Here is a 23,893-nt window from a genome sequence, read left to right on the forward strand (position 1 = left end):
TGTCCCAGTAAGCATGCTACGAAGCCGTTTGGACAGATTGGCAGCAGCAGTAATATTAGAATAGGGTATCGGGTAATGCATAATGCTTGGGCATGCACTAGACAACCCATCTGTGTGGTAACAGTCAACATGTCCACTTGTTCTTGCAGTAAGTTCACTCTTTGGTTTAGAATCAGGATTCCCGTGGCAAGATGCGCATTGATGTTTTCCTTGGCTGTCAATGCTTCGGCAGTGGCTTGTGACAGATTGTTGAGCGGTGAGCAGTAGGAATAGCAGTTCCTAGGGCAAGTCCAGCAGCAGTGGCAGCAGCTGCAGCAACTGCCGCAGCAACAGTGATGGCTATAACGGTTGAGATACCAAAATCTCTTTTTGCTTTCACGGGTAGGAAATTCCACTCACTATGAATTAAGGTCACTGGGACTGGAATGAATTTTGGAATCCCGGTAATCACAGCCAGAGGAAATACTGAAGCATCCCAGCAACTAGACACATAACACTATTAACACATAACACATAACACTCTTAACACATAACACAGTTAAGGACCTCAGTATCATTATCATTGTTATTAGTAATGTTAATATCAAACTTAGAACTCTTAGAATGAACACAAACGGAGATGTGACACATACGGGAGTGGGGGGGAAAACCTGATAAAAGGAAGAGTAATTGGCCTCGCACCCTGTATAACTAAAAACAGGTGTATTACTTCCCTTTATATAGGTTTGCTTTAGACTGTACCTTTAATGAATGAGAGAGAGATTGCCTCCCTGTATTATGGCTTTTTTTGAGGTGGATAACCAGAGGAAGCAAAGACTACCTCTTAACTTGAAGTTTAGACTAGTAATAAGTGGGTTTACAGTGGAACCAGCTGGTAGGTGAGGAATACCTAGAAGTTCTGTACTAGGAAATAATTGAGGGAAAATTTGTGTGCCGTGAGTGATATATCCCCAAAAGTTTTAGGAAGAGCTAACAACAGCAGGCTTACCACCATCACCATCATTTTGTGTTTCGGTGCCATTTTCTTTCTTATGGATAGTTCTTACCAAGTGCTCCAGGACCCAGATAGGTTGTTGTTGGTCCTGAGGAAAAACACAAACAGATCCTCTCTCCCAAATTAATACTGGGTCAGGTTCTTTCCAGGACCCAGTCAAGATGTCTTTCCACTTTGCTTGTGGATGGCCACCAGACTTTCCACTAAAATGTCTATCAGCTGCAGCACAGCCCATAGCAACCAAAGTTAAAAAATTGAGGGTGAATAAAGCAAGGTTAAGTCTGTTCTTGGGAGGGGCTAATGCCCCTATTCCCCCTTTTTGTTTAGTTAAGCAGACTTTCAAATGTTTGATTAGTTCTTTCCATGATAGCTTGTCCTTGTGGATTGTAGGACAATTCTGTAGAATGATAGATATTAAACTTTGAGCAAAACTGTTGAAATGAAGAAGAAGTATACGCAGTCCCATTATCTGTTTTAAATGATTTTGACCTTCCCATAGTAGCAAAGGCTTGAGGACAATGACTGATTACATCTTTTGTCTTTTTCCCTGTATGGGCAGTAGCAAATATATATCCTGAGTAGGTATCTACAGTTACATGTACAAATTTTAAAGTATCAAATTCAGGGATATGGGTGACATCCATCTGCCATAGATGGTTTGGAAGGAGTCCTCTAGGATTGACTCTAAAATGAGGAACAGATAAATGTTGCACACAGGCAGGACACTGTTTTACTGTATTTCTGGCTTGTTCTTTTGTAATGTTATATTTTATTTTGAGAATAGTAGCATTGACATGAAAATTTTTATGGAAATTAATTGATTTTTGTACAATGTTAAACACATGAGGATGTCAAGTAGTTGAGTCTGTAGTAGAATTTCCTTGAGCTAAAGGTCCAGGTAAGCCTGAATGTGCTCTGATATGGCCTATATATAAAGGTTCTTTGCGAGCCCACAGAAGAGCTTATGCTTGATAAAAGCATTGTTGTAAGGTAGATATAATTGCTTCTAGTTCAGTTTTTTGAGCAGACTTATGAGAAGTAATAATAGTCTGTACTATGTCAGAAACTACTGTAGCTGTGCCGGAGGAGGAGCCATCTGTAAAGATTGTATTTGCTGCTGGGATAGGTTGAGCCTTAACAACCTGAGGGAAAATAACAGGATGTTTTTTGAAGAAGCTGACAATAGGTGAACTTGGCAAGTGATTATTAATTGTGGCCATGGTGGAACAATAAATTGCCCAATCTTCATTACTGTTAACTAGTATTTCAATCTGTTTTGCCGAGAATGGGACAATAACTGTCTGAGGATGAACTCGAAGGGCTGTCTTAAGTCCTAATGTAACTAGATTTGCTACCATCACAGGATATGGGGAAACATTATATTTGGGGGATACTGGCAAATGGATCCATATCAGGTTTCCAGTTTGCCATACCAGACCTGTAGGAGTATATTCAGAATCTAACACTATGAGGCTAAAAGGCAAGAATAGATCAACTCACTCACTGTGAGCATTTTCTAAAGCTTGTTTTACTAATCTTAAGGCTTTTCTATCTTCAGGAGTTAAAATTCTGGGGGATGTAGGGTCTGAATATCCTTGGAGAATATCAAACAGAGGCTTAAGTTGACCAGTGGTGATTCCCAAATTTGGTCTTACCCAATTTATATCACCTAATAATTTTTGGAACTCATTTAGAGTCTTAAGCTTTCCTGTGGCTAATTTAATTTTTTGTGGCCTAACATAGGTATCTAACATTTGATGTACTAGAAAGGTAATAGGGCTGCAGGTTTGCACCTTTTCTGGGGCCACATGTAATCCCCATTTTTTTAGGGTTTTGATAATATCATCAAATACCCCTAATAAGGTCTCCTGTTCCTTATGAGCCAAAAGAATATCATCCATATAATGGAGACAATAAAGTCCTTTATAATTTTATCTAATCTGTGATATAGCCTGGCCAACATATATTTGACACATAGTGGGACTATTTGCCATTCCCCGGGGAAGGACCACCATTGGTATCTAGTATTAGGCCCTTCATTATTCAAAGAGGGAATGGAAAAGGCAAATCGAGGGTCACCCTTGGGATGCACAGGAATGGAAAAGAAACAATCTTTTATATCTATAGTGATGATATGATAATGTTTTGGAACAGCAGCTAACAAGGGGAGACCCAGTTACACCGGGCCCATAATCTGCATACTGGAATTTATGACTCTCAGATCTTGGAAGAGTTGCCATTTTCCAGACTTTTTTTTTTTTTATGACAAAAATGGGTGTATTCCAAGGGGAAGTGGAAGGAATGGTATGATTTTCCTTCAATTGTTGATTAACTATTTCCTTGGCCACCTCTATTTTTTCTTTAGAAAGGGGCCACTGGGGGACCCAGATAGGATTATTGGATTTCCATGTTATCTTTAATGATTCAGTGGCCCCTCCATAAAACCCAGCCCCCTAGTCCCTGTTTGTCCTTTGGCTTGAATGGGACAGGTCATACCTTGTAGATTCTTGCCTAGTCCTTTTCCAGGGATATAACCTTGTCCCACCATGACTGTAAAACATTTGGGTTTAGACAGGAAATATTTTGTTCAACTGAGGAAGAAATGACAACATTCATCTGTGTTAAAATGTCTCTTCCCCAAAGAGTGACAGGCAGGTGAGCTAATACATAAGGTTGGAATGTCCCCCTTTTCTCATCAGGGTCCTCCCAAGATAATACAGCTGAACTTTGTAATGGGGTTTGGAGAAATCCAAGTCCCTGTAAGGTAGAACTGGATGCTGTAACAGGCCATGATTTGTTCCAGTCCTTCTGTCTTATAATAGAGATGTCAGCACCCATGTCTATTAGATCCTCTATGGGAGTACCATTAACTTTCAATTTAAGCATAGGTCTACTTTTTGTTGATTGTGCCCAAAAGGCACCCAATCCTGTGGATCCAAACCCGTTGTCTCCTCCAGTCCTTTGTGAACTGGGAAAAGTCCCATGAGGGCCAGGCAATATCAATATTTGGGCTATTTTATCTCCTGGAGAAACAACAGGTACCCCTTGAGGGGAGGATAACATAATCTTTATTTCCCCAGTATAATCAGAATCAATGACTCCTGGAAATACTTGTAATCCTGACAGAGTTGTGGAACTCCGCCCCAACAAAAATCCTACTGTGCCCTCAGGGAGTGGTCCATGTATGCCCGTGGGGACCACTTGTACTCCCATCTCTGGAGTTAGAACGAGTCGGGCGGAGGCACAAAGGTCCAATCTCCCACTCCCTGATGTTCCTTGGGACAACGAGGAGATAGTCGGAAAGGATTGTTAGTGGGGATCTGTACTATGGGATTCTGAAAGGCCCCGTATGTTTGAGGGTCCTGGGTTGGGCCCCCCCTGGCTGTTTTTTGACTGGGTAGGAAGAGGATTTCTCTCTATGTCAAATCTTGATGTACAAAATCTCGCCCAGTGCCTTCCTTTCTGGCACCAGGGACATAGACCTGGGGCAGGTTGATTTGTCCCTTGCTGTTCTCTAGTCTTAGGTGTTCCCCTGGGCTTTAATCCTGTGGGCCCTTCAGGGCAGTCCCTTCTGAAGTGCCCTTCTTGCCCACACTTAAAGTATATTATTTCTTCAGTTCTTGATTGCCCCTGATTTGGCCCATGAAGAGCAGCAGCTATTACTTGTCCTGTAACAACTGCATCATTGATATCCCTGCAGACCTTTATATAAGTACTTAAATCTTTATTTTTCCATGGTCTTATAGCTTCTTTACACCATCTATTTGCTTGCTCATAAGCTAATTGTTTTATTAAGGGCATAGCTTGTTCTGAATCCCCAAATACTCTAGCAGCCATTTGGATTAGTCTATCAACAAAATCTGCAAATGGTTCATTACTCCCCTGAATCACCTTAGACAACTGCCCCTGTAAATCTCCTGACCCTTGAATTAACTTCCAGGCTTTAGTGGCAGCAGCAGCAATTTGTGTGTATACACCAGGATCGTAAGTAATCTGCTGTTGAATACCTTCATAGTTTCCTTCTCCTGTCAGCATTTCTACATTTCTTTGGGGAAAACCTGTGGCAGCATTACATCATGCCATTTCTAATGAGGCTTCCTGCCATGCAGTTTTCCACACTAGGTACTGCCCCCCCCATAGCACAGCTTTACATAGCCTTTTCCAATCTTCCGGCACTAGATTCAGCCCCGCTATTGATTCCAACATACTAATTGTAAATGGGGCCTGTGGACCATATGTAACCACTGCCTCCTTAAAATTTTTTACTGTTTTGAAATCCAGAAGTTGGTGGAATCTTTGTCTATTTTGGTCCTGTAGTACAGGGAAGAATTGTGGGACTGCTGAGGTTTCCTTAAGGGGAGTTTCTTCTCCCCACGGTGAAAAACCCATCTGATTTATAGCATGAGATTACTCCTCCCAAGGTTACTTTGGAGGATATAGGGGGCAGGCTGCTTGAGGGGGAGCGACTGCCTCCAGGAAGGGATTGGTATTCCTTCCCAATATAACTGATGGGGGCGACCGTGTCCTTGATTCTCTTTCTAATTCCTCCCCAGTAAGCCCCTCCTCCTCTTCTTCCTCTTCAGGAGAAGTTACACTTAGTTGTTTCTTTATCTCTTCCAGACACATATTTCCTTTTCTAACTAAAGTTATTATTTTACCTTTTTTAGATGTTAGACATTCCTTAATGAGCTGCCACATGGGAAAAGTACCTCTAGGTAATGGGGATTGCTTTTCTACTTTAATAAGATCCTCTTTATCATGTTCCCATTGTTGAATATTTAGGACTCCCTCTTCCAAAAACCAACGACTAACCTTGGCCAGTGTAATTACATATGCTGTTATAGTACATCATTTTATGGCAGTTCCATTAGCCTTAAGTACATCTTGTATGATTCCTATCATTTGATTTCTAGATACTTGTGACCCCATCCTGGAGTTACAAGACCTCCCTTTACCAGGGCTATGTAGACTCCCTTCACCGGGGTTATGTGACCTCACTTTACCGGGGTTATGCAGACTTCCTTTACTGGGGTTATGTGGCCTCCCTTTACCGGGGTTATACTGACTCCCTTTACCAGGGTTATGTGGCCTCCCTTTCCCAGGGTTATACTGACTCCCTTCACCGGGGTTATGTGGCCTCCCTTCACCGGGGTTATACTGACTCCCTTCACCGGGGTTATACTGACTCCCTTCACCGGGGTTATGTGGCCTCCCTTCACCGGGGTTATACTGACTCCCTTCACTGGGGTTATGTGACCTCCCTTTACCGGGGTTATACTGACTCCCTTCACTGGGGTTATGTGACCTCCCTTTACCGGGGTTATACTGACTCCCTTCACTGGGGTTATGTGGCCTCCCTTTACTGGGGTTATACCGACTCCCTTTACTGGGGTTATGTGGACTCCCTTTACCGGGGTTATGCAGACTCCCTTTACCGGGGTTATCCTACAGTTTTCCTATAGCTTACCTAAAGTTACTTAGTTTTCCTATAGCTTACCTTAAGTTACTTACGTGGGAGGACGCAGAAGGAGGAAGAAGCTCCCCATATGGGCCACAACTTGTTCCGTCCAGTGGAACCGGCGTGGAGAAAGGAGACACCACCAATCTTTAGTTGACCAGATTGATTGCGTCCTCCCTGTTTTTCTGCCTCCTTTGTTCTGCCACTATCTCCCTTCTTCTTCCCTCTCCCTCTCTCCTCCCCCAGGCTCCTAGCTTATCAGCCAATTATAGCAAAGCTTTCTCTCACACAGGAGAGCATGCAGAGGAATGTCAGCATAGCACTATATGAATCACAAGCTGTCCATGCACAGCATGATATTAGATAGCCAATCCTAGAGCCTGGTGTCAATACGTCATAAGTCTCCAAGGAACTAGTAGGCAAGCAACATTTATGGGTACTTCCTTATTTTGGTACCCAGTGCCTTTTGGCTCATTGCCAGGCACCATCTTGTCCAAGACGGCCCTCAACATTCATACTTGTGTGATTATTTCTTAATCCAAAGCCCTAGAAGAGCTATTGCTCCATGAAGGAGTGTGGACAATTGACATCTGGATACATTCTGTAGGGATCAGATCATTTATTTCTCCATGACATTCTGGATACTGAACAGAAGTCCTGTGGGGGAAGAAGGAGTAATATCCTTCCCTTGGCTGCTGCTAGCTTCATGACTGAGGTCACCATGCAAGGTGGTGCATGCCTGAAATGCCAGCAGCTCACGGGGCTGAGGCAGGGGATTGCAAGTTCAAAGCCAGCCTCAGCAACTTAGTGAGGCCCTCCACACCTCAGTGAGACCCCCGTCTCTAAAACAATATAAAAAGGGTTGCGGGGGTGGTTCAGTGGTTAAGCACCCCTGGTTTCTATCTGTGGTACAAAATCAATCAGTCAATAAGTAAATAGATTAACTGCCCAAAGCATGCAGATGTACTTAATGTATGTTCCATGGGACGCAGGAGCCCTGGAAATGAAGACCCAAAGAAACAGGCAGCCTGTTTGTTTTTGTGCTGACTAGGATGAAGAGTGGTCTCTCCTGCAGAAGCTTCCTGGGACACAGGGGCCCTGAGCCTGTGGTAACAGACTGGGGTGAGCAGCAAGGCCCAGTTGAGATTCCTCTCGGTTTCTGTTGAGATGAGAAAACACCTATTGTCTCAGGAATGGAAAGGGTACCTTTGGACAGACCTACTTTGGAGGAAGGAGAGATTTGCTTATGGGCTGCTTCAGGACAGAAGATGGCAGTCATATTTCTTGTACTGTCCTCTGAAAGGACAAGGTATGAGGCCTGTCTCCACTCTGTCAAAATGTGTTTTTTAAATTGTTTTTCATTTTCTGTTTGTTTGTTTCTTTGTTTGCTATTGGTACAAGAATTGAACCAGGAATGCTTAACCACTGAGCCACATCACATCCACAGCCCTTTTTAAATTTGATTTGGTGACAGGATCTCACTGAGGTGCCTAGCTATCTTGAATTTTGGCTGAGTTCCATTTTTGCTACTGCATATTACACTCTTTCTTAAATGTCATTTTACATATTCCCTATTGATGACAGGTCCTATAATAGAATATTAAATGATAGGGTTACCATTACAGACAAGTTTAATGTGGAGAACAGCAAGCGTGATAAATTTTCTGCTTTAAAGGCTTGTATACCTGGAAAATATGAACACATTTAATATACAAAGAATAATGTTTTTAAGTATTTTACTCCATGGAATAACCTTATAAATCAATCAGATGTCTCTAACAAACACATTTGAGTAATCCCATATATGTTGACTCTAATTCACTCATCTTATTGTAGAAAAACCAAGATATTAGACAAGTGTACCAATAGTATTTGTTGTCTCTTTCCTTTTGAAGAAAATTCCTAGAAAAATTGATGTTAGACATTTTATAAACATTAATATTTTATTAGTTTGACCACTTAGAGACTTGTGAGGTAATTTTAATGATATTTTTATTTTATTAGTTTACCCAATTTAAATTGAACCTCATTAAATCATGTGAATTAAAAAATATTTGGATCCATTTTTAAAAAATTAATTTTTATGCGCACTTATATTTAACACCAAAGCAAAGGCCTTGTAATATTTATCTCCATTGCAATGTAATGGATGTTCAAAAATAACTCTAGAGTTGAATAAAAATATCTGATCAAAAATCATTAACCTAGGTCTGTAGGATCAAAATTGTGAGCTCAAAAATACAGCATTTCCTAAAAGAAAAATGATAATGGTTATTAATTAAAGCATGAGAAAATGAGAAGGAGAGAAAAGTTGAAAGGGAGAAAAGTATTCTGAGTTGTAGCCCAGGAGAAATATAAAATGGACACTTTTTTTTCCTTGGGTTTGAACCTGGTCTCCTACTGAGCTTTTCTTCATTTACATTTCAGTGTTACCCTTGACTGAGATCTGAATCTGAAAGGGGCTAATATGTTCTAGCAGAGATGCTTAGGTCCTTTTAATTTCTTGAGCCTGAAGGGAGAGCTAAGAAGCGAGAAAGAAAAGATTTGAAAATAAGGAATCAGCCAAGAGAATGTGTTCAGGTTTTACTCCCTCCATGTCAGCCACCTCCAGTAAAGGAGCTAGAATGTGTGTATGAGACCACGTGGTTGGGGCACTTGGTGGGCTGAATGGAGGAGCTGAAGGAGAAACAGAATGAGGCAAAGAAGAATGGATAAGGGCTTCTGCAGTAGGAGGCTTGTAAGGAGATGACTCATCAGCTGGATCAAACTCAGAAGGGAAAGAAGGGTTAAAAGGTGGGGGAGAAGCCAAGAGAGGTTTAGCGAGAAAGAAAGGAAAAACAAGAAGGGGAAAAGTTTGTTTCCATTCACCAGGTTGCCCACATATGTACTTAATTATAACTAGCAAAATTAGGCATATAATTTTACCTAGTATAAAGCTAGAATTTAGGGGGTCATAAATAGACCATTCTGACTTAATATCTAAAGGACAATTTAGCTCTGATTCAGGGAATAGGTGAAGGGGTTTGAGATGATTTAATAAGCATCTCACGGGCAAGTTTGCTGGGTTGGATGTTTTGAATTCCATTGTAATCTGAGACCCACCTGACTAGTGGATTTGGCATCCCAAGAACCACACTGCCAGGCAACGAGAGGTTAGAACAATGATTTGGTCATCACCTGAAATCAATATTTAACCGGGCAAAAAACTGAGAGAGTTTGAAGACCTGGTCAGGATTTCGAGCGACAGTCTCGAGGGGGGGAAGCCGCAGGGTGGCGAGAAGGAGCTGTGAGGTGAGAAGCGGCAGAAGAGAGCGAGCTTCAAACCCTGAGAAAGAATCTCAGCACCATAAAATTCAGACATCCACCCAACAACTAAGACCAATTATGAGGACCAAGGAGGTACCCCCACACCTTGGCAGTTGAGCGGCGGGAGCCGTGAGGGGTGAAGCCGCAGGGCGGCGAGAGGGAAGTGCGGGCGAGTGGCGGAAGGCTGTGAGCCAGTGGAGGGAACTGTGGGGGCGGCCACTTTTTAAATAAGGAGGTGACTGCTGCGGATGGCCGAGATGTGTTTAAATAGTCAGGGGCCTGCCTAAGGGGAAGTCACCAATTTTGGAGTCTGGTGTTGTATGCAGAAATCTGGGCATCCAGGTAAATGGAAGGTGAGCCTGAATCTGCGGGTGCAGGAGCCATCGGATGGGATTCCGCTTGCTTAGTTAGCAGAAAAAACCTATCCCGTGTCTTTCGGCACCAGATGTTAGACCAGATGTTAGGGACAGTTTTGGTTCGTCGATAACTCCCAGAAAAACGCTCCGCAGACACAGGTCCCACACAAGGAACTTTTTATTTTATGCAGATCAATCGTGCCCGCTCGGGGGAAAGGGGAAAAGAAAAGAAGAAAATGGCGCAGGGTTTCTTCTCAGATATTGGAATTTCGCAGGCTGGGAGGAACCAATCACGGAGGAGAATTATTACAGACTGACTGATGGACCAATGACATATTAGAACATAATGTGGGAGGCAGGAAGGTTACGACAACGTAAGCCGGAAATTTCTGTAACTGGAGAGGCAGGCGTAATGCAGATTGACAGGTGGGTTGGGAGGCTGGGTTCCTGTAACAGGAGAGGCGGGCATAACGTAGATTGACAGGTGGTTCCTATAGCGGGAGAGAAAGGTGGCTTTATACCTAACAAGAAATCATTCCTGTTTTATGAAATTCCAATGCTCTGTGGATCTCTCCTCATCAGTTCATAAGCAACCATCACATTTTATAAACTGTAATTTTTTCCTGTACGCAGTTTCCCCCTTGGTTATATTTCTGTCTTTAATGTTTTCTAAGCATATGAATTTACAATGTTCATAGAGTTAAGTCAGTCAGTCTCTTGTGAACTGTGATGGGAATTGGAGATGTGATCATAAACTGTTGGGGGCTATGCCATGTGGACTATGCAAAGATGGCACCTGGCAGCCAGCCAAAGGTTATTTTGATCACATCGGTGGTGATGAGGTTGATTAACATAAGCACAGCCAGGTGATTTATTATTGGCCATATTCAATTAAGTTCATGCACAGAATGCATGCACATGTGTTCCCCAGTGCTCCTGATTGTGCCTGTTCATTTTGACATTTACCATGATTGGACAGCTAGCTCCTTGCCTAATCTTCACATAATTGGTGTTAGCCCTACCCTTCACCTCCTAGAGGGGAAATAAGCCGGCTCTCCTCCAATGCCAGTGTAGTTCCCGGGTTTCCTGAATCTCCAATAAACTGTTCCAAATTCAAGAGCCTCACTACTCGTTTGTCTCCCATTCCAAATTGACTCCGCTGGATGGCATCAAATGGTGGCCCATATGGGGAAAGGGAAAGTACGGGAAACTGTGTACAGGGAACTCTGCTCTCGGAACCTCTGCATTCGTCTCCCCTCCCGAGAACTCAACGGTAAGTAGTGAGGTAAGCTGCAGCCCCTGTTTCTAAGACTGTTATATGCTCAAGATAGCTGGCCAGGTAGTGAAGTGCAAAAGTGCGAGTATTTTGTGTTACTTGTGTGTTTGTCAAATTCAAGAGTCTTGCTACCTGTTTCTCTGTCCAAATGGTAAGTATCGAGGTAAGCGGAGGCCCTATCTCTAAGGCAGTTAGGTGCTCAGGTGAGCTGAGGCCCTGTCTCTCTCTCTGAGGCAGTTAGGTGCTCAGGATAGCTGGCCAGGTTAAGCTGAGACCCTGTTTCTAGGGCAGTTAGGTGCTCAGGTAAGCTGAGGCCCTGTCTCTAGGGCAGTCAGGTACTCAGGTAAGCTGAGGCTCTGTCTCTCTCTAAGGCAGTTAGGCACTCAGGATAGCTGGTCAGGTGATGAAATACAAAGAGGATGATAAAGGAACTCCGGAGTGCATGTATTTTGTGTTGTTTGTGTGTTTGTACTACTGTTAGTGTGGTCTTTGTTTGTCCTGTATCAAATTTATTTAGTAGGAAAAGATGGGTTCGGAAATATCATGAAATCAGTCTGAAAGGATGATTCAAAAAGGAGGCATAAAAATATATTACAAGAAGGAGGTTCTGAGGAGGAGGGAGTTACTGGGGAGGAACTAGACCATGAGATAACTACCCCCTCAGCTCCCCCTTATGATAAAAAGTGGGAGGACCCAACATTTTGTGGACACTCTTGTTGGCCATGTTGTAGTGTAGTCCCAAGTGATACTGGGGATGGCTGCAACCCTATAGTAGGCCCATTAAGACTGTCCTGCCCAGTCTTGGTGGACGGTCAGGGGTAGCAATTTCATCAGGCCCCAGAATTTAAAACAGTAAAAAATCGTAAAGAGGCAGTTGCTACATATGGACCCGAAACTCCGTTTACAGTGATTGTGGTGGAATCCATCGCAACACTTAATCTGACTCCTAGTGATTGGACAAGTATGTGTTGAGCAGTTTTGCATGGTGCACAATATGTAATGTGGAAATTAACCAATCAAGAGCTCTCTGCAGGACGGCTCATAGAACGCAGCCACAGTTTTCCATCAACGAAACCTAGATATGTTGCTGGGACAAGGACTATACACTGAACAACAGCAACAAATTATGTGTGATCCAGCGGTCTATCTTCAGATAGCTACCACCGCTGTTAGAGCTTGGAAAACATTACAAGGTTATGGGGCCTTGCAAAGGCAATTATCCAAAGTTATACAGGGCTCAAATGAACCATATGCAGAATTTGTAGTCCATCTGTTACAAACAGCAGGCAGAGTGTTTGGGGATTCAGAAGAAGCAATGCCTTTAATAAAACAGTTAGCATATGGACAAGCTTATAAATGGTGCAGGGAAGCAATTAGGCATGGAAAATAAGAATCTCAATAACCTATTTAAAAATATGCAGAGATATTAATGAGTCAGGTACTCAGAGTCAAGTACTAGTAGCTGCTGTCACTCAAGGAGTAGCTAAAGCTATGGGTGCCAAACCCAAAAGCTGTTTTTCATGTGGACAGCCAGGACATTTTAAAAGGGACTGTCCAAACCCAAGTCATAGTACATACAAAAAAATGCCCAGAATATGTCCAAAATGTAAAAAAGGAAAATATTGGGCAAGTGAATGTAAATTTGTAATTGGTATTGAAGGAAAATCCCTCCCCCAAAATGAGATGAAGGGCCCTCAGGCTCAGGCCCCACAGATATTTGGAGCCCTGAAGGAAAGACAGCCAGCGGCAGATCCCATCAGAGTGATTCCTCGAACCCATTATCCATTAATTCCCTCATCAGACATACAAAAGAAGTGCAGGACTTGACCTCTGGGCTGCTGCCAGAGTAGTACTAACTCCAGAAATGGGGGTTCAATTAATACCTACGGGTATCTATGGACCTCTTAAATCAGGGACAGTAGGTTTACTATTAGGGCCCCATTCTGCTGCCCTAAGAGGACTCCATGTAACACCAGGAGTGATTGATCCAGATTATGAGGGAGAGATAAAATAATGGTCAGTTCCCCAAAAGTTATTTCTGTTATAAATCAGGGAGATAAAATAGCACAAATACTGGTGATACCCAGTGAACATGACAAATATGTAGCAAAAAGAATAAAAGAAGTAAATCAATGTTTAGATCCACAGGGGAACCTATGACCATGCTTGCCTTAGATCTAAACACTCGCCCCAAGTATACTATAAGAATCAATGACAAGGAATTTAATGGGTTATTGGATACTTGAACTGATCTTAGTAACATAACATTGACCCAATGGCCTCCTCAAAAGGCTGACCAGACCTTACGAGGTTTGGGGGTTGCCTCAAACCCACCTCAGAGTGCACGGTTATTGAAATGAACAGATACAGAAGGAAATTACGGTACTTTCCAACCCTATGTCTTAAGAGATTTACCTGTTAATTTATGGGGGAGAGACATATTAAGACAATGACAGATCAAGTTGAGTAATGACCATACACATATTAACCTGATAGCTTGTAATATCATGGTGATCCAGGGATCTATACCTGGAAAAGGACTGGGAGCACATTCACAGGGAATAACGAACCCATTCAAGCTCTGAGGAGAAATAATAAAGAGGGACTGTGTTTTCAGAGGGGGCCACTAAAGAGCCAATAAAAATTACATGGAAATCACAAAAGACTGTTTGTATACCTCAGTGGCCCCTCAATACTCAAAAGTTACAAGCAGTCAGAGAGTTAGTAAGAAAACAACTGGCCATAAGCTTTCTACAACCTTCTATGTCTTCTTTCAATACACCTATCTTTATAATTAAAAAGAAATCAGGAAAGTGGCGACTCCTCCAAGATCTTAGAGCAATTAATAATCAAATGGTAATAATGGGAGCAGCTTAATCCGGATTCCCTCAATTTTCTGCTATTCCGAAGGATTGGAGAATTATAGTTTTAGACATAAAAGATTGCTTCTTTTCAATAGCACTTCATAAGGAAGATACCTGTAGATTTGCTTTTACTGTACCAGCTACTAACCATGAAGGATCTGATCAAAGATGTGAATGGACAGAATTGCTGCAAGGCATGGCTAACAGCCCCAATATGTGTCAGGTCTGTGTAGACAAAGTTTTACAACCTATTAGAAAATCTGATAAAGACCTAAAGATCTATCATAATATGGATGATGTCTTATTAGCTCATCCTGATCAAGCCAAACTTTTCAGAGTTTATGACGGGCTGGTCAAAAATCTTCTTTGATTCGAATTAGAGATAGCAGAGGATAAATTACAGAGTTCTTGCCCCATTACCTACCTTGGTGCCATTATTGAAAAAACCTTAATATGACCCCAAAAGGTCACCTTTAGGATGGATAGATTAAAAACATTAAATGATTTCCAGAAATTTTTGGGAGATATAAACTGGGTAAGACAATATTTAAAATTAGCAACTGAAGAACTTGGACCATTATTTGATATTCTTAAGGGAAGTGGTGATCCTGCCTCACCCCGGGAAATTACCACAGAAGCTAGAAAAGCATTGTGCAAGGTAGAAGATGCCATTACTAAGGCACATTTAGATCGGGTAGATACAACTAAGCCTATATTACTGATAATCATAGCCACCATAGGAAGTTCTACAGGAGTGTTCTGGCAGCAAGGACCTATTTACTGGGTCCATTTACACTATAGCCAAAAGATAACTCTAGCGAGTTATCCAGAATTAGTGGAAAAGTTAATAGAAAAGGCAATAACTAATGCTATAGGAATTTTTGGCATTATTCCATAAAAAAAATTATCACTCCTTATAAACCAGAAACTATAATTGAACTCACACAAGAATCAGAAGTATGGGTTACCATTATGTGTAATTATAATCCAAATTTTAATAACCTACCCCAGGGACCCGATGATCCAAATGTTCATCAGACACCCATTCATATTTCCTAAAGTCACCAGAAAAGATCCCATACCAAATGTTATAACTTGCTTTTCTTATGGGTCCAGTAATGGAACAGCTGCCAACAGAGCACAGTCACACCAACAGAGACATTTACTTTTCTTTATCCTCCACAGTCTGTCCAGAAGATACAGCGTCTAGCCATTTGTCAAATTTTCCAACCAAAAATATCCTCAGCATCTACCATTCATTCCTCATTATCTACAATTCAAAAGTTAATTTGGGATCGTAAGGAACCATTTTTTTTGGACATATTAGGGCTAATACTGGGTTACCAGGACCTCTCAGTATGGGTGACACTTTAGCAGACTTAACTACTGGAGATGTACATATTTTTTCCACGTTCTTAGAAGAAGAAAATTTTCATAAAAACTTCCATGTTAACAATAATACAATGCAAAAACGTTTTAAATTGGCTAAAGAACAAGCTAGAACTATTGTCAAAAATTGTCAACATTGTGTCACTTAATGTTTCCAAATCAGCCATTTAATCTGCTCTCTGACAGCAAATATATAATCAATACTCTAAATATCATAGAAATTGTAAATCACTGTCTATATACCTTTTCTATTCTGGGCTTTCCAAAAGCAATAAAAACATACAATGGTCCAGGCTATACATCCTTAACCTTTAAAAAGTTTTGTTCTACATTTAGTATATATCATGTCACAGATAGTCCCTATAACCCCTAGGGACAAGTAATTATAGAAAGAGCTCATCTAACCATTAAGACCTTATTAATAAAACAAAAAGGGGGAATAGGGGGTCATATCTACCTAAGAACAGATTATCCATAGCTCTTTTTACCTTAAATTTTTTGAATTTGGATAAATCAGGAAAATCAGCAGCAGATTGACATGCTGCAGTTGGCACTGACATCAAGCCACAAGCTTTATGGAAAGATATTGTAACAGGAGAATGGAAAGAACCTTCCCCGGTCTTGCTTTGGGGAAGAGGGCACGTGTGTGTATTTCCACAGGAAGAAAAAATGCCAATTTGGATTCCAGAAAGGCTAGTCCAAGCAGTTAAGACGGTTCATCAAGAGGCAGCCGAGCACTCTGGGTATCCTGCCGCTACTGATGATGGTGGTGAGTTTCGTCCAGGGTGAACAGTTGTGGACAATAGGGTATTGCCTTGACTGGCTCCAGTCTCTCAAGGTGGTGCAGTCTTTCCTCAGTTCTTTTCCACTAATGAATCTACTGGACAAGCTACCCTTAGGTGCGCACCACCATTGGACTCCGAGTTTGCCCTGACTTTATTGCTAGAGAATGCATTATGCCTTGCCTTTGGCAGTGGCACACCTTGTGTACAGTTGATTAATCGTACTTTGGCAGATATTACCTTAAAGGAAACAACTCCAATACAAATGTCACCGGTTACATGCCCAAAGCTATTAGTAATAAGACTGATTTTCATATCCATTAGTATGGCCATTGCCAGTCCTTCAAAATGCCTATTACTTGGCCTCCCTTATGGGAAGTTTGTCAGCACCTAGGACCTGATAAAAAGGTCTCCAGTAATCTGGCTTTTGGACCTTGTTATTTACCTAATCAGATATATATCACATCTCAAAGTACAAAAGATTTTATAGAAAATTTGCAATATAAAGGTAATTTCAACCCCTTATCCATCTGGTCCTTATGCAGACCTAAGGCATGTATGGATATAAGCCCCCTGGCTTTTGTAAAAGTAGGGTCTATAAGTAAAGGAAAGTGCACTGATCAAAAGGTTAATGGAGTTAAGTCTGAAATATGTAGAGAGAGTGAAATGATTGCTTTTTCATGTACTCCTGTGTGCCTAGCTCTCCCTTTCCTTTTTGTGACTTTCAATGAGAACTTCTCTAGACAGTTATTTTCACAGATCGCACAACAATGAACGGATGGATTCGACGAGCTGGTAAGAAGGCTTCGACGGCAGATCCTCGCCATGAACGTCACTAAGGTGGAATTCAAACCGGGAGGGCTTATCACAGGAGCATTAGATAAACTAACACAATTTGGCACCAAATTTGGGGGACTCTTAAGTCCCATATTAATAAGCTTGGGTATGCTTGTGTAATTCTATTCTACATTTACAAATGCCTCAAAGCCAGTCAACAGGCTCATAATGTGATCATAAAGCAGGCCATGGTCGCCCTTGAAATGGAACAATCTCCCAACATGTGGCTTAGTATGCTGGATTGGTAGTCAAAGATGGGTAACCACGGGAAAACACTGTACCAACCTAAGACTGAAGGGCCAACCTTGCTTTGGTATCCTTTGATGACGGGTAAGGACAGGATGGTGATTCCCGGGACCTAAGACAGACACGATCCTTGCCAGCTTCATTTTTGTTTCATATAAGGAAGGGGGAGATGTTGGGGGCTATGCCATGCGGACTACACCAAGATGGCACCTGGCAGCCTGCTAGAGGTTGTTTTGATCACATAGGTGGTGAGGAGGTTGATTAACATGAACACAGCCAGGTGATTTATCATTGGCCATTTTCAATTAAGTTCATGCACACAATGTGTGCACAGCTGTTCCCCAGTGCTCCTGATCATGCCTGCTCATTTTGACCTTTACTGTGATTGGACAGCTAGCTCCTTGCCTAATCTTGCATAATTTGCATTAGCCCTACCCTTCACCTCCTGGAGGGGATATAAGCCGGCTCTCCTTGAGCGCTGGTGTAGTTCCTGGGTTTCCTGAATCTCCAATAAACTGTTCCGAATTCAAGAACCTCGCTACTGGTTTGTCTCTGGCACTGAATTGACTCCTCTGGATGGCATCAATAAACTGATCATTTTGGGCATTTGCCAAATGCCATCCAGGTAAATGGATGGAACTGTAGACTATCTATCAAGCTAAGTGAAACAAGCCACTCCCAAAACACCAAAGGCCAAGTGTTTTCTGATAATCTGAGTTTGGTCCACAGTGGGGGTGTGTAGTGAAGAGTGAATGAACTCTGTGCAGAGGGGAGTGAGGGAGGGGTGGGAGTGGGACAGGAAGGACAGTGAGTGAGCCAGACATTACTATCCTGTCTACGTGTGTGAGAAAAAATGATTTAGATGTCACTGTCAAAAAGATAATGAAAAACATGTAAAAGTTAAAGAAAGAAATCATGCAGGAAACACTGTGCATGATTTCAAATTTTTAAAATTTCTCACAGCATATATTACTACAGAATACAGTCTGTTCTTCTTAACTTTCTACTTGCCATTTTGCATATGATTCCCTGTAAACAGCACTAGGCCAATGTGGCCGATACTGTTGTCACGCCTTCCAGGTCAACACTCCTGCCAGGAAGTCGAAGGGTTGGAAATCTCCAAATGTGATTGTGGATTTGTCTTTCTACTTTTATTCATTTTTATTTCAGATATTTTGAAATTTTGTCATTGGATCCATAGGCAATGAGGGTTGTTATAGTTTCTTGAAGAAGTTACTCTCTTAAGGTCATGAAAAGTTCCCCTTTAGCTCTGAAAATATTTTCTTGAAATTTCTTTTCAGTTAATAGCTGTGCTGCAGATCTTTGAAGCTTCCTGTCCCCATCTATGTCTTTTAATCCAAGGGTGTGTTGATACGTAAACTGTGACATGTGGATCTAGCATCTAGTTAGTGCTTGCTGTTTACACAGGTTGAACCTTTATACCTCTGAATTACCATATATAGTTCATTGATATTTACATCAATCTTTGATACCCTTGGGACAAAAAGAAGCCCTGAGATGAAGGTCAGTGAAAGTGGGTGAGTGATAGGTTTGATGAAGCACTGTTTGTGGAAAGCAGGTTGAACAGTCCTGCCAACAGGCCCAGAGAACATGCTGGAATGCTTTTGCTACAATTCTCCATTCTCTCACTTATGACATGGTACACAGTAGCATATTTATTTTATCATTGGTTAACACAAATTTTGCAAATAAAAATTCTGTAAAAAAATAAACTTGTTATTATGTGAAAACCTCTATTATAAGACAGGAAGTTTCAATGATCCGTGACTGGTTCTTGCTGGTTTCCACTATAGCCCCGGGTCGATTCCTGATGAAATTTAGGCTGCAAGTGCCAAGGATCTAATTTACAGGGATCCTGTACCCATCGCTATTCCAGGTACCAAGGACCTCCTAGGCCAGGCACACAGCCCTGCTGCTTTATTCAAGGAGAAGAATGGCTCAGGTCGGACCTGTCTCTCTCTTTGCTTATTAGCATCATTAAAATTAATTGCTGAGAAATCAATGGAACTCTGAATTTTTTCTGTGATTAGGTGGCTTGATTGATCCAAAGAGCTTCAGGTCCCATATCGACAGCACATTATTGAACAGCAAATAGCCAGTTCTATCCATCTCGTTGTAGCCATTAGCTTGATTTGACTATATTAACTCATTTTACAGAGACTTCTCTTTATGCTTGAAGCTTGGGGTCTTGGTGATCACAGGTGAAGATAAACAGGTATCTTCTTTGGTGTTTTTTTCATACTGGGGATTGAACCCAGGAGCATTTAACCTCTGAGCTGCATCCCCTGTCCTTTTGTATTTTCTTGACACAGGGTTAAGGTGAGTTGTTGAGGCTGGCCTGGAACTGGAAATCCTCCTGCCTCAGCCTCCTGAGGCCCTGGGATTATAGGCATGTGCCACTTCCCCCAGCCCCAGGCTATTTTTTGAAATCATTTGGTATCAGTGTCACAAGGTCTTTTCTCCCCGAACTCCGTTATATTTAGAGCGGGCTCTCCTCCTTTCCAGCCCATCTTCTTTCCCTTTATGTTAGATCATTTGTCTCTGAAAGGATGCTCTGGTCCAAACTTGGGATTCCTTCAGTGTGAGCAGAGTGCAGTCGGTTCTCTGTACCAGCCCACTGGGGACAATGGGGTGACAGGCATCCCCTCTGCATTCAAAAAATAAAGAAGAAGAATAGAAATGCTCCTCTGAGGGTATAATTAACTTTATCAGCTCGCTCTGGTGAGAATGCACTTTTAATTAAATGATCTTTCAATTTTTTTCATTGAATTTCAAAGGCATTTGTGAGAGGCCCTGATGATAGCTTCCCTGCACAGGTCCAAGATTGTGTGTGTGGACAGGGTTATGATCTCAGCTGCTGCCAGCCTCCCTCCTGGATGCTGGTTTTTTTTTTTTTTTTTTTTTGTATGAGGGATTGAAGCCAGGGTGCTCAACCACTGAGCCACATCCCCAGCCCTATATTGTATTTATTTAGAGATAGGTCCTCGCTGAGCTGCTTAGGGCCTCACTGAGTTGCTGAGGCTGACTTTGAACTGGGGATCCTCCTGCCTCAGCCTCCAGAGCTGCTGGGATTACAGGCGTGCATCTCGGTACGCTCCCAGGATCCTGACTTTTCATATCACCTCTCAGGTCATCCTTTCTCCTATGTAGATGATTACTGTGTGCATGTTGTTAAACACAAAGAGACAAGCTATTAAAACTCCCTCTGCAACACTTGTTCTATGTGAAAGGAGGTTTATGAAGAGAACCAAGGGAACTGGCACAGGGTCCACCCTTTAAAGTCAGCACTGACCCAAACTCACTGTCTTCATCTTCTCCCAAATGTCACCACTTCCAGGAGTCTTTCTGTACCCTCTTGACTCCATGGGTGTGTTCACGTCCCCACCCTGCCAACTCTGAATCATGATACTGATTGGCATGTGGTGGGTTTCTGCTCTGACTCCTTGGACTCTGACAATTGCTCTGTCCTGCACCTTATGTCCCCACGAGCAGGCCTGGTGCAGTGTAGAATTCCACCAGCAGTGGGATGGCACGAGGCCTGTCCCACAGGAGGCGGCTTCCAGGGATGGAGAGAAAAACCAATCCAGGTTGTCGCCCTGCATCCCCTGAGGTCCCAGATCCTCCCAGTGCAGCGGAATTTCCTGCTGTCCTAACACTGCCACCAGGTGGTCAAGTAGCCCTGTATGCTGTTTGACATGTGTTGGATCCTTGCACTTCCACAGTGCTGCACTTCTGTGCGTCCCAAGCAAGTACTCCTGTCAAGTCCCCAGGCTACATGCTGTCATCAATACCTGCTCCCAATTGGGACCCAGTGGCACAGGCCTGTAATCCCACCAACCTGGAGGCTGAGGCAGTATGATCCCAAGTTCAAAGCCAGCCACAGCAAAGGGAGGCCCTCAGCAACTCAGTGAGACCTTGTCTCTATATAAAATACAAAACGGTGCTGGAGATGTGACTCAAGGGTAAGTGCTCTGGGCTCAATCCCCCATACTCATCCACCACCCCAGACCCACCAAAATAAGCAGAATGGTCACAGTGACCTACCAGTCATTTGGAACATGATGGCCATATACTGCAATTAAATAAAAAAAATAACTTGAAAAAAACTTAGACACACTGAAATGGCACTGCATCCACCACCAGTGGATTCAGCAAATCTCAGACAACAGAAAGAGAACATTTTCCTGCAGGGTCCGTGAGGGCTGGTGGGAGGCTGGCTGGGAAGGTTGAGGGTTGCAGAGTTTTCTAACCAGCTGTGACCTTTGGCCTGGGCACCAACTCATCCTCTGAAGAGCCAGCAGGGGAGCGGGGTACATGTTCAGGGGACAGCCAGCAGGGGGCAGCAGTGCCGACTGGACTGCAGAGCCCTGCAACCAAGCTCCAGGGTAGCCTGGGGACCCAGATTTCCAGTCCAGGATGGCAGGGCCACCTCGCAGTCCTTGCCTGGGGCAAAGGCACTGGCCAGTCAATGCACTTGGTGTGCAGCAGGCATTCTGGGCATTTTCTAAGTATCTCCGGAGGAAGATTGGAAGGAAACCACTCAGGAAAAGCAAAGTACATCCTTCCACACCCCTGCCCCCAGCGATTATTTTAGTTACCAGTTAAGCCAAAGATCAAAATTTTAGACCCCGAAGATCATGATTGTTAGGGCGTGGAGATGAGGTGTCCCCAAGAACCTCCTGTGAGAGACCATACAGGAATGTGCAAAAGTGGATGACCAGCCAAGGAGCAGCCTAACTGGAATGGATGAAGGAAGGCAGGCAGGTCGGGGTGTGACTGCAGGAAGCAGGTCATGGGGTGTGTACTTGGGGTGACACTTTGTCCCAGTCCCTTGCTCTTGCTGCCTCTGCTCCCTGGCGGCCTTGAGCTGAGACTCTTTCCTCTACTTCACCCTTCCACCAGGATCTGCCTCACCTTGACCCAGAGCTCTGGAGCCCACTGAGCAGGGACTGAGCCTCTGCAACCCTGGGCCAAAATAAACTTACCCTCCTCTAAATTGTTCTCCTTCTGGTCACAACCAGGAAACACTGACATGAGGACCACCACTGACACACACTTCGCTAGTTCCTGCCATACATTAGTCAACCATGTACTGATTGAAGGCCTATGTCTGTTCAATTCTATATCATAAGTCCTGGTGGTGGGGGTGCTGCTGGAAATGAGGACCTTGGCCATCAAGAGAGTTGAATGAAACCTTCCTTTGATAAATTCCAACTTCATGAATTCTTCAAAGTCAGTATGATGCCAATTAGGTGGGATTAGCTGGGGTTATTTTTTTGTTTTGTTTTGGTACCAGAGTGGAACTAAGGGGTGCTCGACCACTGATCCAGGACTGCAGACCTTCTTCATGATTTGGAGACAGGGCCTGGCTGAGTTCCTTAGGGCCTGGCTGAGTTGCTGACACTGGCCTTGAACTTGTGATCCTATATCCACTCTCAAGTCTTTGGGGCTCTAAGTGTTTGGTCCAGCCAATTAGGTATTTTTATAAGAATACTCACTCTCAGTTTAAGCAATAATTCAGTATGCCAGATCAAGTCAAGACACAGAAAGCAGATATTTGAATCACAGCTGCATCTAAGATTTTGTGACTTCCTCATTTCTGATTTCCTTGGGAGATTGACTAGTTTCAGCTTGCAGGAAAAACATTTTTTTTGCATTATTTCTTATACTATCCAAAAAATAATGATATTGACATCTAACTTGCATTTAGCACTTTCCACGTGCCAGGTGCTTGTTAGGAATGCCTGGCCTAGGAAGCCATTTGATCCATATGACAAACCTATGAGAGAGATACTTTATTTAGACTATTTTATGTGACTACAACACAATGCCACAGACTGGGTAATCTATAAAGAAGAAAAACATCTTTCTCTCATTTCTGCAGGCTGGGATCAAGGTGCCTGCCTCTGGGGAGGGCCTTCTTGCTGCATCACAATGTGGTCAATGGCATCATCCCCAGGTCAGAAAGCAGGCTTAGCTCTCCCGTCCTCCTCTTATGAAACCACCAACACCATCAGGGGACACAACTCTTCTGACTTCATCTAACTCTCATTACTTCCTAAGGGCCCCACCTCCAATTAGCATCGATTTATGAATTTGGGGGTGAGTTTTCCAACACCTGAAATTTTGCAGGACACATCTAAACCAAAGTGCTATAATGATTCCCTGTAGCAGAAGTTGAGAGAGGTTAAGTACCAAATAAGGTCACACAGTTAATACACAATACAGTAGGATGTGAACTGACAACATCTGGATCGAGACACCAGGTTACTGGTCATAACATCTTACTGATATCAAATATTAATGACATACTCCTACACAGAAAAGGAAACTTCCAGCAGGTGTAGGGTGCATGCCCGTAATC

The sequence above is a fragment of the Sciurus carolinensis genome, unplaced genomic scaffold (assembly GCF_902686445.1).
Source record: "Sciurus carolinensis unplaced genomic scaffold, mSciCar1.2, whole genome shotgun sequence".
Lineage (NCBI taxonomy): Eukaryota > Metazoa > Chordata > Mammalia > Rodentia > Sciuridae > Sciurus > Sciurus carolinensis.